The sequence below is a fragment of the Triturus cristatus genome, chromosome 2_2 (genome assembly GCF_964204655.1).
Source record: "Triturus cristatus chromosome 2_2, aTriCri1.1, whole genome shotgun sequence".
Lineage (NCBI taxonomy): Eukaryota > Metazoa > Chordata > Amphibia > Caudata > Salamandridae > Triturus > Triturus cristatus.
The window spans coordinates 45,316,975-45,330,150 of NC_140582.1; positions in this window are offsets into that span (position 1 = coordinate 45,316,975).

Below are 13,176 nucleotides of genomic sequence, written 5' to 3' on the forward strand. Positions count from 1 at the left end.
TAGCCCTTTTCTTCCTATTCTTAAAAAGGCACCCTTGGATTCTTCTGATGCCCACCCTGACATTTACCGTTTTGTAGTTTACCTCAGAGAGGTAAATACGATTGTGGTTCCCCAGTACCCTGTGGTCCCATACATTACCACGATCTTGACAATGATTCCCTCATCAGCGAAACTCTTTTCTGTAATTGATCTAAAGAATGCTTTCTCCAGCATACCAATCCATACAGATAGCAGATATCTGTTTGGATTTGCAATAGCTGGTCGGAGCTTTAGATTCTGCTGTGCTCCACAAGGCTATACTGAAAGTCCAAGCATCTATAGCCAAGAATTGGATTCTTTGGAGCTTCCCCCTGGTAATGTGCTGTTGCAGTACATTGACGACCTTCTTGTGGCTTTGCATGATGAGGATGGTTCCAAAGAAGTCACAGTTAAATCATTGTTGCATTTGGCACATCATGGACATACGGTGTCACAATCGAAATTCCAATATTGTCGACAGGAGGTCACCAATTTAGGACACCTACTGTCAAAGGAGGGTCGCAGACTTACACCTGAGCGCATAGCTGCTATTACTAATATGCCTGTTCCTAAGACCCAACGTGAGGTATGCGCATTTATCGGGATAACTTCATATTGTCGGCATTGGATCCCTAACTATTCCCTACTAACAAAACATCTTCTTTACCTGACCACCAAAGATGTGCATGAACCCCTGCCTTGGACACCTGCATCCCAGCAAGCTTTTGAACAATTAAAGGTTGCACTTTGCTCTGCTCCTGTGCTTGTAACTTCTGAGTACCAGAAGCCTTTTGTGCTCTACGTGCGTGAGGCAGTCGGTTGCGCACTTTCTGTTCTAACACAGGGTTTCGGTGGTAAGCAGAGACCCTGCACCTATTTCTCTGCCATACTTGATAATGTTGCCAGAACGCTCCCGAGCTGTCTGAGAGCTGCCTCGGCGGTGGCGGTTTCTATCTGGCAATTGGCAGGACTCATCCTTGATACTGATCTCACAGCTTATGCTATCGACAGCTATTGAATAAGACAAAGATGCAACACTAGTGCGCGTCTGATTGGTCATGAATGTACCTTGATTGCTCCGCACATTACCATCAGACGATGTGCTACTCTGAACCCAGCCACGTTACTACCCCTCCCTTTGGAAGAAAAGGACAATGATGTCCATGATTGTTTTTTTCGGACTGAGGAATAAAAATAAAAGGATGGGTAGACTGACTGATGTTCCCTTATCTGACCCCCAAGTGGAACTATATGTCGATGGCTCTTGCTTCAAATTACCAGATGGCACCACCACTGCAGCCTATGCTATCACAACGTTACACACTGTAGTTGAGGCATCCTGTATCCCACACCAATCAGCCCAAACTGCAGAGTTGGTTGCCCTCCTCAAGGATTGTGAGTTGAGTCTGGGACTGGCTGTTAATATCTATGCCGACAGCCAGTACGCCTTTGGGGTGGCTCATAATTTTGGGCGTCTCTGGGCGGAGAGAGGGTTCTTGACCTCGCACGGACTGCGAATACAGAAAGGCCCATTGATACATAGATTGCTGTCCGCATTGACACTTTCCAATAAGTTAGCAATAGTGAAATGCAGTGCTCATAAATCCATTACAGATGATCTTGGGAGGGGGAATGCTTTCGCAGACCAGACAGCTAAGGAGACAGCTCGATCAAAGATGACAAAGATGTTAGTGGCAGGTCCCGCTAGGTGGGTCCCAGACAATGGAATGTCTGAGGACACATTGGAAAATGTCAGGGCAATTCAGAGTGAGGCAACCCTAGATGAATTGGCAATTTGGGAAGAGAGAACAGGTCATTTGGATGAGGATGGGTGTTGGACCGATTTGTCTGGAAAGCAGCAATGGTTGATCCCCAATGCGTACGTGCTCCCTCTTGTCACCTTGGCCCATGGCCCAGCACCTATTCGTGCCAAAGGAATATGTAAGCTACTGGACCCAGTATGGCAGAATGATAATATCGCTAAGGTGGCCACACAACTAGTGAAGCATTGTATCATTTGTTTGAAGCAGTACCCTGGGAAAGGTACTCCTACACCTGCTGGTAACTTTGCACTGCCCTCCTTCCCCTTCGAGGTTCTCCAAATCTATTTCATCAAAATGGAAAGTGTGACCAATTTAAAGCACATTCTAGTAGTGGTTTGTGCATTTAGTAAATGGATTGAGTCTTACCCCACTAAAGAGAATACAGCCATGGCGACGGCGAAGGCACATTTGAAAGAGTACTTTCCGCGCTTTGGATTGACACACATGATTTGGAGTGACAACGGAAGTCACTTGAATTCAAAAGTCATTGAATTGGTGTGTACAGGTTTGCATATTAAGCAGACGTTTCATGCTGCGAATCACCCTCAGTCAGCAGGTCTGGTTGAGAAGTACAATGGTACTCTCAAGCTGAAACTATCAAAGATTCAAGCGAGTACAGGATTATGATGGCCAGATGCGTTACGCTTGGCTTTATTATCTACCAGAGTGACAGTGCATTCTAGAATAGGGTTGTCACCGTATGAAGTGGTCTTAGTGTGCCCTGCTAATGTCTGGGGTATCCCGTTTTTCCGAGATAGAGTACCCCCTGCTCGTAGACTATTTGTACGAGTTGTCTAAAGATCTTAGTTGTCTTCACCAACAGATGCATGCCACGTTGCAGCCAATACCAGAGGGGCACGGGCACCGAATACAGCCCGGAGATTACATATTAATAAAAAACTTTCAATGAACAAGCTGTTTGGAGTCTGAGGTGGAAGAGGCCGCTCATCGTTCTTCTTGTCACCCGCACAGCAGTCAAGGTAGATGGCAGAAAGCACTGGATTCATGCGTTCCATTAGAAGCGGGTGCCTCTCCCACTCCCATATGACTGCTGGGTCAACGACTGTATTGCTGATCAGGAATGTGAACTGGTGCCACGTAGGGTTCCCTTCTCTGACTCCCGGTTTAGGTGGGCGCAGACGGATGAAGAGAGTGACGCAGCCCTGTTTGAGGCGTTTCCCCCGGAGATAAGGGCTTTCTCGGATAACTCTGTTTCCAATACACCCGACCCTGAGTCTCGATGCCCAGCTGATCCAGAGTTTCTGGCCCTTTTTGTTGATGAAACAGTGCCTGGAATAACCAAATGCAATTTGAGGCCCCGAATGAAGGACGGTGCGCCAGCCGAACAGTCTAGGAGTTACGGAAAAACTTGAGCTTAGGGTGCGGGTGCTGTGCCTAAGGTGCCTGTATTAGACTAGGGTGAACTACTCTGGTGCACTGCCCTGGACACTGGACAGGATAGTTGAGGGTATTTGCCCAGGAGGGAGGTGGCCCTATCCTGAAAGAAGAAGGATTTGTTTTTTCTGCAAGGGCTGCGATTGCGCAGCTCCTCAGTGTGAGTGCTTCATAGCACCATCGTTGACGTGCAATAGGAGCCTACCAGCGAGGCTCTAGTAGGACGGTGGGTGATTTGTGCCCCCTGGTACTGTTGTTGCAATAGTGGCTCTAGCCCGTGAATTTTTCTGTCCCTTGTGACACCTATAAGTTGCCCTTGAAGTTTTCTAAATGTATCCCTTTAGTCATCCTATCCCTGATGAGGAGCAGCCCTTTGCGGCTCCGCATCCCACTCCAGATGGTCCTGATGGTCCTCTTGGTCCCCCAAGACTAATATAGTGTTTGTGGTGATAATTTTGCTCTTATATTTGTATTTGGGGTGCTGTTTTTCCTGGAAGAAAAATATCCTTTGCATGCTTGGATAAGTACTACGCCAGTCCCTCCTGAGCATATTTTTGGTACTTTAGCGCCTCACAAAGAAGAACACCGGAAGTCCTATAAGGAGAATGTTTTTATTCAAACGTTGCATCAAACACATGCTGTTTATAATACAATGAAATGTTGGGTGTGTGGTTTGTTACCTTCTGTCACGCATCACAGTGAGAACTTGCTGCCTATGCCCTTATCCTGCGTTAATAGTTGTAAGGGATGGTTTACTTTACTTAGTTTGATCTGCTCACCCTCCCAAACTGACTCCTTGGAACGCAGAGGCACCAGTTTCCGTTCTCTGACAATGAATGTATATTCTCAACATAGGTCCCCACCTGGTGTTTCACCTGGAGATAGGCGGTTTGATCGAGTGTTCTTGAGTTCTTGCCTCAGAGCAGCAAATAGGGGTGGACAGGTAAACAGAACAGGGATGGATAGAGATAGGTTTTCACAGTTCAATGAATATGAATATTACTAATCCTTCCAATCCCGCGATGTCACTGAAGATAAGCCCATACCCCTGGTGGTGGTAGACGTGCTGGCCCCTTTTTGTGTTCATGGGCAGTAGACATAGAGGTGGGGGACAGTAGGTGCAACACCACTTCCATATTGAGAATGCCCAAAAGTCCACCCTGATCCCACCACCTAATGTTTATTTTGTTTGTGGTGCTTGTGGCTCTGTGTGGCTCCCTAAGGGATGGTCCGGGCAGTGCTACCTTTCCTACCTTCTTCTCCTAGTCTATGTAGCCCCTCCCAACTACCACAAAACTCATCGCTTGCAGCGTAGGTGTGTCCCAACTCCACAATTAAGAGAGTTGTCAATCTAGACGATATTGACCAGACAGATACTTCATTGCAGCAATTTACTGACATAATGAAGGGCATCCTGCCATTCTTTGGTCCCATGTTCAATAGCCGTAATATATGGCACCTGGCCAGAGTGGTTGAGGGAGTTATTAATACTACTGCAGGTATACTGACCAATATTACAGTCGAGCTTAAGGCTACGAGGCTCGTTGCTCTTCAAAATCGGATGGTTTTAGACGTCATCCTGGCTGATAGGGGTGGAGCCTGTTTCATCATCGGCAGCAGCTGCTGCGTCTACATCCCTGATAGCGCCCCTACTGTGTACTCTGCAATACAGAAATTACACAAGCGTGCGTCAGAAATCCACCAAGTTAAGGGTTCATGGACCCTCACAGGGTGGCTCTAGGGCCCACTGGCATCATGTGGTTGGAAGATAAGAATTGTCCTTATAGCTATTGCAGGTGTCATCTTTACCTGTTGTTTATGTATTAATTGCCTTCCTGCATGTTGCACCTATTGTGTGAGCCAGCTCGCCCCTACTCCTAAACTCTAAGGACGTGATAATAAAGTCTCTACTATGATGATGCAGGGTATCCAGGATCTAATGCTTATAGATGAGGGCATCTTTGAATATTAGATGTGTTGCTTCATATTAGATGTGCTGCTTCCTTCCTATCATTACATGATTGTCATATGAGTACCTATGCATTTGCTCCTCCCTCAGAATTGTAAAGACCCTACCGGATAGCCAAATAAGGCATTTAGCCACTTCTGCTAAAAGGAGGGTCTGTTAGGTTTGAAATTCCCGTTATACAACCCGCGGAGTTATCCCTGTAATGTGCAGGCTTCAGTTAGCGAGTATGACTCAATTTTTTATTTTTTAACCCCTATTAGTCTGCTTAGACTGTGCTTGAGTTAGGCCTCACTGCTTACATTGCTTGCCTCAGTAGAACACTGTATTTCGTTAATATTTTCTCTTTGTTCAAGGCTGCTTCTCGACTTACTAATAAATAGGCCATTACCCCTTGCATGCCTTTCTGAATGAGTAGTTTCTGCTCCCACGTTAGGGGAAGCTGAGACCAAGCACCGTGGATTGCTGAAAAAATGTACCCATCTGGCAAGTGTTAGCTCATCTTACTGGGCCTCTTTGTTCATGCTCAGCCCAGGCCGGTAGTTTTCCATTGGGGGCGTGGTTGGAGGCTTCTTGGGAGGAATTAATATTCACTGTAAACGGTTGGGGGTCAGTCCCTCGACAGACATCTTAGGGTGCAGGTCATAATGGACTCCTCTGCAGAGTATTTCTAATAAACATGTAAGTTTGTATTCTCTACTGTCTGACTGACTCTTCATTCTTGGGAAGGCATAGCAGGTGGTTGTAAGAAAACCCAAGTGGCTTTTGAGGGCCACTTCCTTCACTCTCAACAAAATGAATATCAGGTCGGGCAAATGCATTATTATGTGGCCAAGTCAAATGACTTTCTGACACACCAATGAAAAAAGATGCAGATTTAAAACATTCTTTGAAGAAGCTGAAATGTTTTCTTAGGTATGGCCCTGAGAGTGCAGACAATGTAGGTCACTCCATTTGAAATATCAATCATGCCATATTCTTATACATCGAAAGGATGTGACAAAGGAGTGATGCTTTTTAGCTTTCATAATGCCAAAATCAAAAACATATTGAACAAGACTATAGGTGTGACTAGGTTGAAGCTAGAGTGCTTTCATTGATTTGGAAATTTTCATGTGTGATTGGGTAGATAGAGGAGTGAGTCGGTGAATATGAGAATATGTAGGATGCAGGAATGAATGAGTGACTGAGTGAATGTATAATAGTGGGTGGGTGTGTGCATGAATGAATGGTTGAATATGTGAATGCATGAGTGAAAGGCTGGGTAAATGGGGGTGCATGAATAGAGGAGTGCATAGGTGAATAAAGACAGGTTACACCGATCCTAATGGCTTTGGACCTAAAGAAAAGCAGTGTGTTTCTAAAATGACAAGCATTACCAATAATATACCAGGTATCATACAGCTCCAGTCTTCTGGAACAGGCAATCATCAAATTGCCAGTGAGATTTTTGTGTATCTCAAAAACCTTCAGCATTCATGGCAAAGCCAGAGCCTAGTCCTACTGAAGCTGCACTGATATTGACATGAGCACAGGGCAGCTTAGAGATGTGATAGGGATGCAATGCGCTCTGAGTACTGCCTCTACATTTGGCTCAGGGAAGCATGGATGCTGCAGGGGACATGGTCCCAGAGGAGTGCTAGACTGATACTAAGGCTGCAGGTAAGGTGGGTTTAGAGAAGCACTCAGTCTGTTGACAAGACTACTGGACAAGAGTCTGGAGGGAAGACAGGCTCACAGTAATACTGACTCATAGGGGTGAGCCCAAGGTGGCCGAAGGCTCAGATGAGGGCTCTGAATTGGGCTTAAATGAGTCCTGAGCTGTGGGGGAATCAAAGGAGCAGTGAGGCTGTAGAGGAACTCCACAGAGAATCTCCAGAGAAGCTGGATGCTCTAGGGAGCTTACAGGAGCTCCGGGGAGAAGTGATTCTGCAAGGCGCTCAGAAAGTACAACCTGAACAAGGAATGAGAGAAACATAGTGAATGCAGTGTGCTCAGGATGAGCAATGAAGCTGCAAGTAGCTAAAGTATGCACAATGGCACAATTCTGTGATAGATGAGCACTGATACTGCAGGGAGGCACAGACACTGAAAACAAGGGGTCTCAAAAAGGACTGAGGCAAAAGGGAAAATGAGTACTAAGTGACCAGGAGAATGGCAGCTGGCCACTGAGGTTGCAGGAGCGGTATAGAAGCACATTGAATCTGGAAAATGAGGAAGAAGAGGCCCACTGAGTCTGGGGAATAAAGGCAGGAAGAAGATCAAAGAATGCAGGTAAGTATTAAGGCTGCAAGATCGGCACAGGACTGCTGTGGCCCTGGGGCTTCTGAGGTGTACTGGGATGGTGATGGTGTGAGGGTCTCAGCCAAGCTCTGAAGCTACAGAGGTTCCAGAGAGCACTGAGATACAGGTATGTACTGAGGACCAAAGAGGGCCTAAAGGGTAATTAGCGCTGAATGGAGCATAGGTGTGGCATTCGGAAGAAGTAATGATGATGGAAGGGCTGTAACCAATAGGCCAGGAGGGCTGATATATCCTTTCCTCTGTGGCAAAGCTTCACATTCCCCAATGAGGCATCAAGACTCACCTGATATAAGAGGCGAGACCCATACCTACCTCCTAAATGCAGTACCACCTGCAGCTATTGAGGAGGGGCTTCAAGCTACAACAGCCCCATCAAACACAGGTCCATGCCCATAGGAACTGACATTTTAAAATAAGAATCCTTCACCTGCCTCTAACAAACAGTTCCACACAACAATATGGATGCCATGAGAGACAGGACATCACGCCTACTTTTTCAAAGCAAAAAAAACAGAAGACCAACAGGTGCAGCAGCTTTTCTCTCCCTGGATCCCTGGTCTCACTGCAGGCTGTTATAGAGATAAAGGCAAAATGTCACAGGAAAAGGAAAGCAAGGCATGTCCCTAATGTGTGAATTGAGTGGCAGGCTAGATGAGGGAAATTCCCTTTTCTCTGCCACCAAGTGTTGTACGATGGTACAACGCAGAGAAATACACTGCATGCCTTTACCATGCCTTTATTTTACCACGCATGTTTTTACCACGCATATGCTTTTACAATGCATGCCATTACCAGGCATTACTTTTATATATAAAAAAATGTATTTGTGTGGGGAGACCCCCCCCCCACATCCCCCAACTTTCCTTAAATGCTCGGTAAAGGCATGCGTTGCAAAGGCATGCACACGGTCAAAATATAAGTGCTAAACAATGTGTGGTAAAGGCACAACGAGCTAAAAACCTCGTGATAAAGGTTGTTTTCCGCCATGAAGCATCTGCAATTTGAGAACAGTTGCTTTTCCTAGAAAAAAAAGAAAGAGCTCAAAACATTAAAAATGCTTGTGTAATCTATTTTGTAAGTAATAGTTCACCAGCATTTCAGCACTGGTTGCATTCACCAGGCAAGCATCATCTAAGGGTGGTTCGCTCATAAGCACCAACATTAGAATCACAGGAAAGATCAGGAATGGAGCAATGTGTGTTTGGGCTGTGGACTCGCAGGGACAAACGCTGCACAGCAACAAAGAAAATGGCCTCCCTTGAAGAAAACAAATAGGCTGACTGTGAATGATGACATGTTAAAGGCGACAGGAGTGCAGCCCTGGTGACTCTTGGCATTCAGTAGCTCCTCAACGCTTCAGGAGCTATGGTGAATGCGTGCCACAGATATTAACCCTGGGCGTAGTTTGCGTAGTAGCGCTACGCGTAGGTACGCAAAGTGCACTTCGCACTACGCGAAATACGCATAGCACTATGCGAACTGCGTAGTGCGCTGTTCGCGATGATTGCACAATGCCGGATGCTTGTCCGCACTGTGCAATCATTGAAAATGGCATCTTGAACAGTGCGAGCTGTCGTTTTGTGCCACTCGAGTAGATTTTTACTCGAGAGGCAGCTTTTTCAACGCGGACTGGTAGTTTCTCATCGCGAGCGGTCACGAGCATATGCAACCACTCGCAATGAGAAACCTGACCTCCCCGCGTTGAGAATCTCGCCGTGAGGTTTATTTTCCACGTTTGCAATCGGCAACTTGAGGTTGCTGATCGCAAACGAGGAAAAATTCTCGCCGGGACGTCATTTTGCTCGCTCGCCGTCCCCAACTTGACGTTGAGGACCACGAGCGAGCAAAAAATGCCAACTACGCTACGCGTTTTTGCACTGTGATATGTGCAATTCACGTATCACAAAGTAGCACATACTACGCGAACTACGCAAGCGTAGCGTACTTGTCCGCCCAGGGTTAACAAATATCATTTATCCAACAGACTGAGGGGGGGATCTAAAGACTTTGGCAGACCATATATGCTGGATTCACAGCAGCTATATAAAGGGCAAATGTGGAGACCAGGGACAAATTCCTCTGCCTGTCTGTGATTCTCACTTCTGGAAGGGAAATAGGACATTAAACAAGGAAAATGCAGTGACTCAACATCTCTAAAAACTCCCTATACCGAATGAATGTACCATAAGTTGGGATACAATGTGAATTACTTTGCTAACAAAGCATTGTTGAAGGGGGCTCAACTAAAGGTTCTTCCTAAATACTATTTTTCTGTATTTTAAATTTTGTATTGCAAAAAGTCTAGCTTCCATATAAAGGAGTCATTAGGCTAGACCTAAAAAGGTTTAGCATTGCCTGAATATATTAAAGTATCAGAGTTAATTTATTAGATAAACATTCAAGATTTCGCTTATTAAAGGTATCCTACCTTCGCCTGCCAGGTGAAGTTGGTCCAGCCATTGCGCCTTCAGCAGCACATAATGCTGTAGGTGAGTAAAGCAAAGACATTGTATTAGGCCACCACATTTGTACCATATGGAGAAAAGAGGTAAAGCATTACTGAACATATCAACATTGTAGTGTAGTTCCAATAGTACCCTTTCATGCAAGACCTTCGCTGTTTACGGATAACATATACTGTGGGTCTGGTGGTAGACTGACTCCGTACACCCCCACCGCATATGTTAGCCTATGTTTTGCATTAGCTAGCTTGCAGTGCCACTAGAATCTCCTGTTATCAGAGAGATTAGTTTTTGGCAACCTCAGAACACAATAACCTCAGACTCGTGGAAACAATATAGTACTTTTCACACAGTCACTCGTGCTTGCTTGTTTTGCTCCCGGAGAGATACATAGAATAAACAGTCGAGCATGTTTACAATAAGAATTTATTGTACCGTTGTTCTTCTCATGTAAAATAAGTGAGCTGTTACAACTGTAACACAGTAGCAGAGATATAGAACCAGCAGTGCAGTGAATAAAAAGGAATAGTATTGTTCTACCATTTTGCAATAGTAACAAACAAATACATGAATACAGAATGCATTTATAAAATACAGTGCGTACTCCTAAGATGCCTGACTATATGTACCTAAGTGTACCTAGTATGTGAGTAGGTGCGAAAGAGACTAACCCTATATGCCTAGAGTCTAAGAGCCAAGAATCCCGCTAGGATTTAGTCAAACCCCCATACCTGAATAGTGAGAGTGTGGGACTTCGTCCTTGACTTGAGCTGGACACCCTAATAGGGATAGTCAGACCACTGTCAGCTGGAGCGAATACATGCCGGAGCCGCAGCGCCTCTGGTCAGTGTGTCGGCCTTGAAGTCTTGGTTCCCTCCCGCCTTCTGATAGCAAGAGGTGCAGTATTTATACAGTCTATGTATGTGTGTTACCCATTGTTCAGTATGAGGTATGATGTTGGGGATTAAAACCTTGTGCGTCAATGGGAGAGGTGAAGTATGCCTCCTGGAGAGTGTACTCATCAATTATTCATATGTGCTAAGGATGACGTCTTAGCAATATCGATTGGGAAAAACCCACCCTCTGCATGGAACTAGGTGAAAGGTTTAGTCCATAAAAGGCTGTAGTCCTTATAAGGTGTTATGTCCGTATAAGGCATTCTGTCCTTATTTGGAGTTATGTCCTTATAAGGCTCGTTCATATGAAATAAAGGGAGACGATGTAGGGAAAGTGTACGATGTTCCCTGGACCTATATTAGGGTACCGATATGAAATATAACACCCACTCCACTTTATACTTAATAATAATAATACACAATTTGAGATACACATTTATAACGGTGTCAGTGCATAAAATTATCAAGCAGTCATTTAAAATGTTTCTAAAAAAACATTGAAAAATCATTTAAAACAGTTTAAAAAAGGAGGAAAAATATTCTTTGTGAAGTTTGACTTTTGTTGTAAAGTTCCGCAAATCACAGTTCTAAATAAGTTCAATCACACAAGTTGAACTACTGCAAGCGTACTTAGAAGGCCATGCTTGGTTATAGAAAGTGTCAATTTTAAAAAAGTCTTTTGAAAAAGGAAAGAGAAGGAAAAAGTTCCATATTCGTTCCCAGCACACTGTGAGCCAGATTTAGATTAAATGTCCTGTCTGGGAGACAGCAGGGGACACGCACTGCAATACCTCGCACAGCACATCAAGTGTGCGTAGTTGAAACTCCTAGTTACCAACAGCTGGCATGGAGGCAGCAGGTGCTGAACTCGATACCTCAGTGCTAATGCTGGAGCTGAAATTCAATTCAGTTGTGAAAGGCACCTGCAGTGCCTCAAGGAAGGCATGCATCAAGATGGGAATACGCTGGGGACAGAGTCGTGCATGGGACCACAAGGGTTCCAGCCTGGAGTCTAAGTCCTCTGGCATCTCCGTGTCAGGTGTCAGGCAGATGTCCAACTCACATTCGCCTCCGCAGAACAGGCATCGGGAAACAGGTATGATGCAGTCTCAAAGACTGGTCTGAAGGATAAGGACCAAGAAGCACTTAGTTCTCGTAGGCGAGGTGCACCAAAAGTGCTGTATCATGAGCTCAAAGTAATACCTCTCCAGGAGAGATTTTGCAATCTTGCTGGTGGATGGTCCCTCCATTGTGCAGCAGGTACACGATAATCAGAATTCCAGCTACAGCAAGCAGGATCAGAGGTAGACCCCCGAAAATGCTTCCAAACACAGAGTGTATGAAGTTAGGAATAACTCTGAGGATTGTCTGGAAAGTGCTAGGGAATCCAGACCCTATGGACTTAAATAGGTATATAATGCCACTCGTATCTGACATGTTAAAGATACGTTCCACCATTTCTATGAAATGTAGGGGGCAGTTGGTGCAGATTGGCACCTGTATCTCTGTCGAGGTCCTTGCAACTTGAAGTTCAAAGGATTCTCGAGCGGAGGTTAATGGCACGGTTTGCTGTAAAAGCATGGCTTTCATTCTGCTCAAGGCATCAAACTGTATCAACGAAATATTCAGTGAAGGCCATACTAGCGCCTCCCCGACTGTATTTGTCGGCGGTAACAATACTTGCACGGTTTGCTGTAAAAGCATGGCTTTCATGCTGCTCAAGGCATCAAACTGTATCAACGAAATATTCAGTGAAGGCCATACTAGCGCCTCCCCGACTGTATTTGTCGGCGGTAACAATACTTGCGAACAGCAAGTAACCCTGGTGTTCACGGTGACCAGATATGCAATGCCTGGAAGCATGCCACAACAACCTTGATCGCTCAGCATCAAATAACTCCCATTCAAAACTAACTCAAACGCTGGCGTGATCACGGCAGCTGGTGTTCCATTCATGTGGCAAGACAGATTCAAAACTGACCCATTACAGGCCCGTGTAAAACGATATCTTGGCACATGAGAGAACCGCGTGAAGTGCTCCTTGCAGTTAGTACCACTAAGAAACACTTCTCGATTCCCACTCCGGCATCGAGATTTATATGGTAAATCCCAGGATTTTATATTGTATTCTTTACCCAGTTTTTCATATCCGCCTGCCTGTTTTTGCTCAAAGCAATAGTGAAACTGAAAGGTTGTGACCGGGAGAGTGATTTGGCCGTGGATTAGCCACTCAGTGTATGGTAATTCAGCTACTGTAAATGGTAGTCTGTCCAGTTTTTCAATTTGCAGCATCGTATATTTAGCTCCCCTTT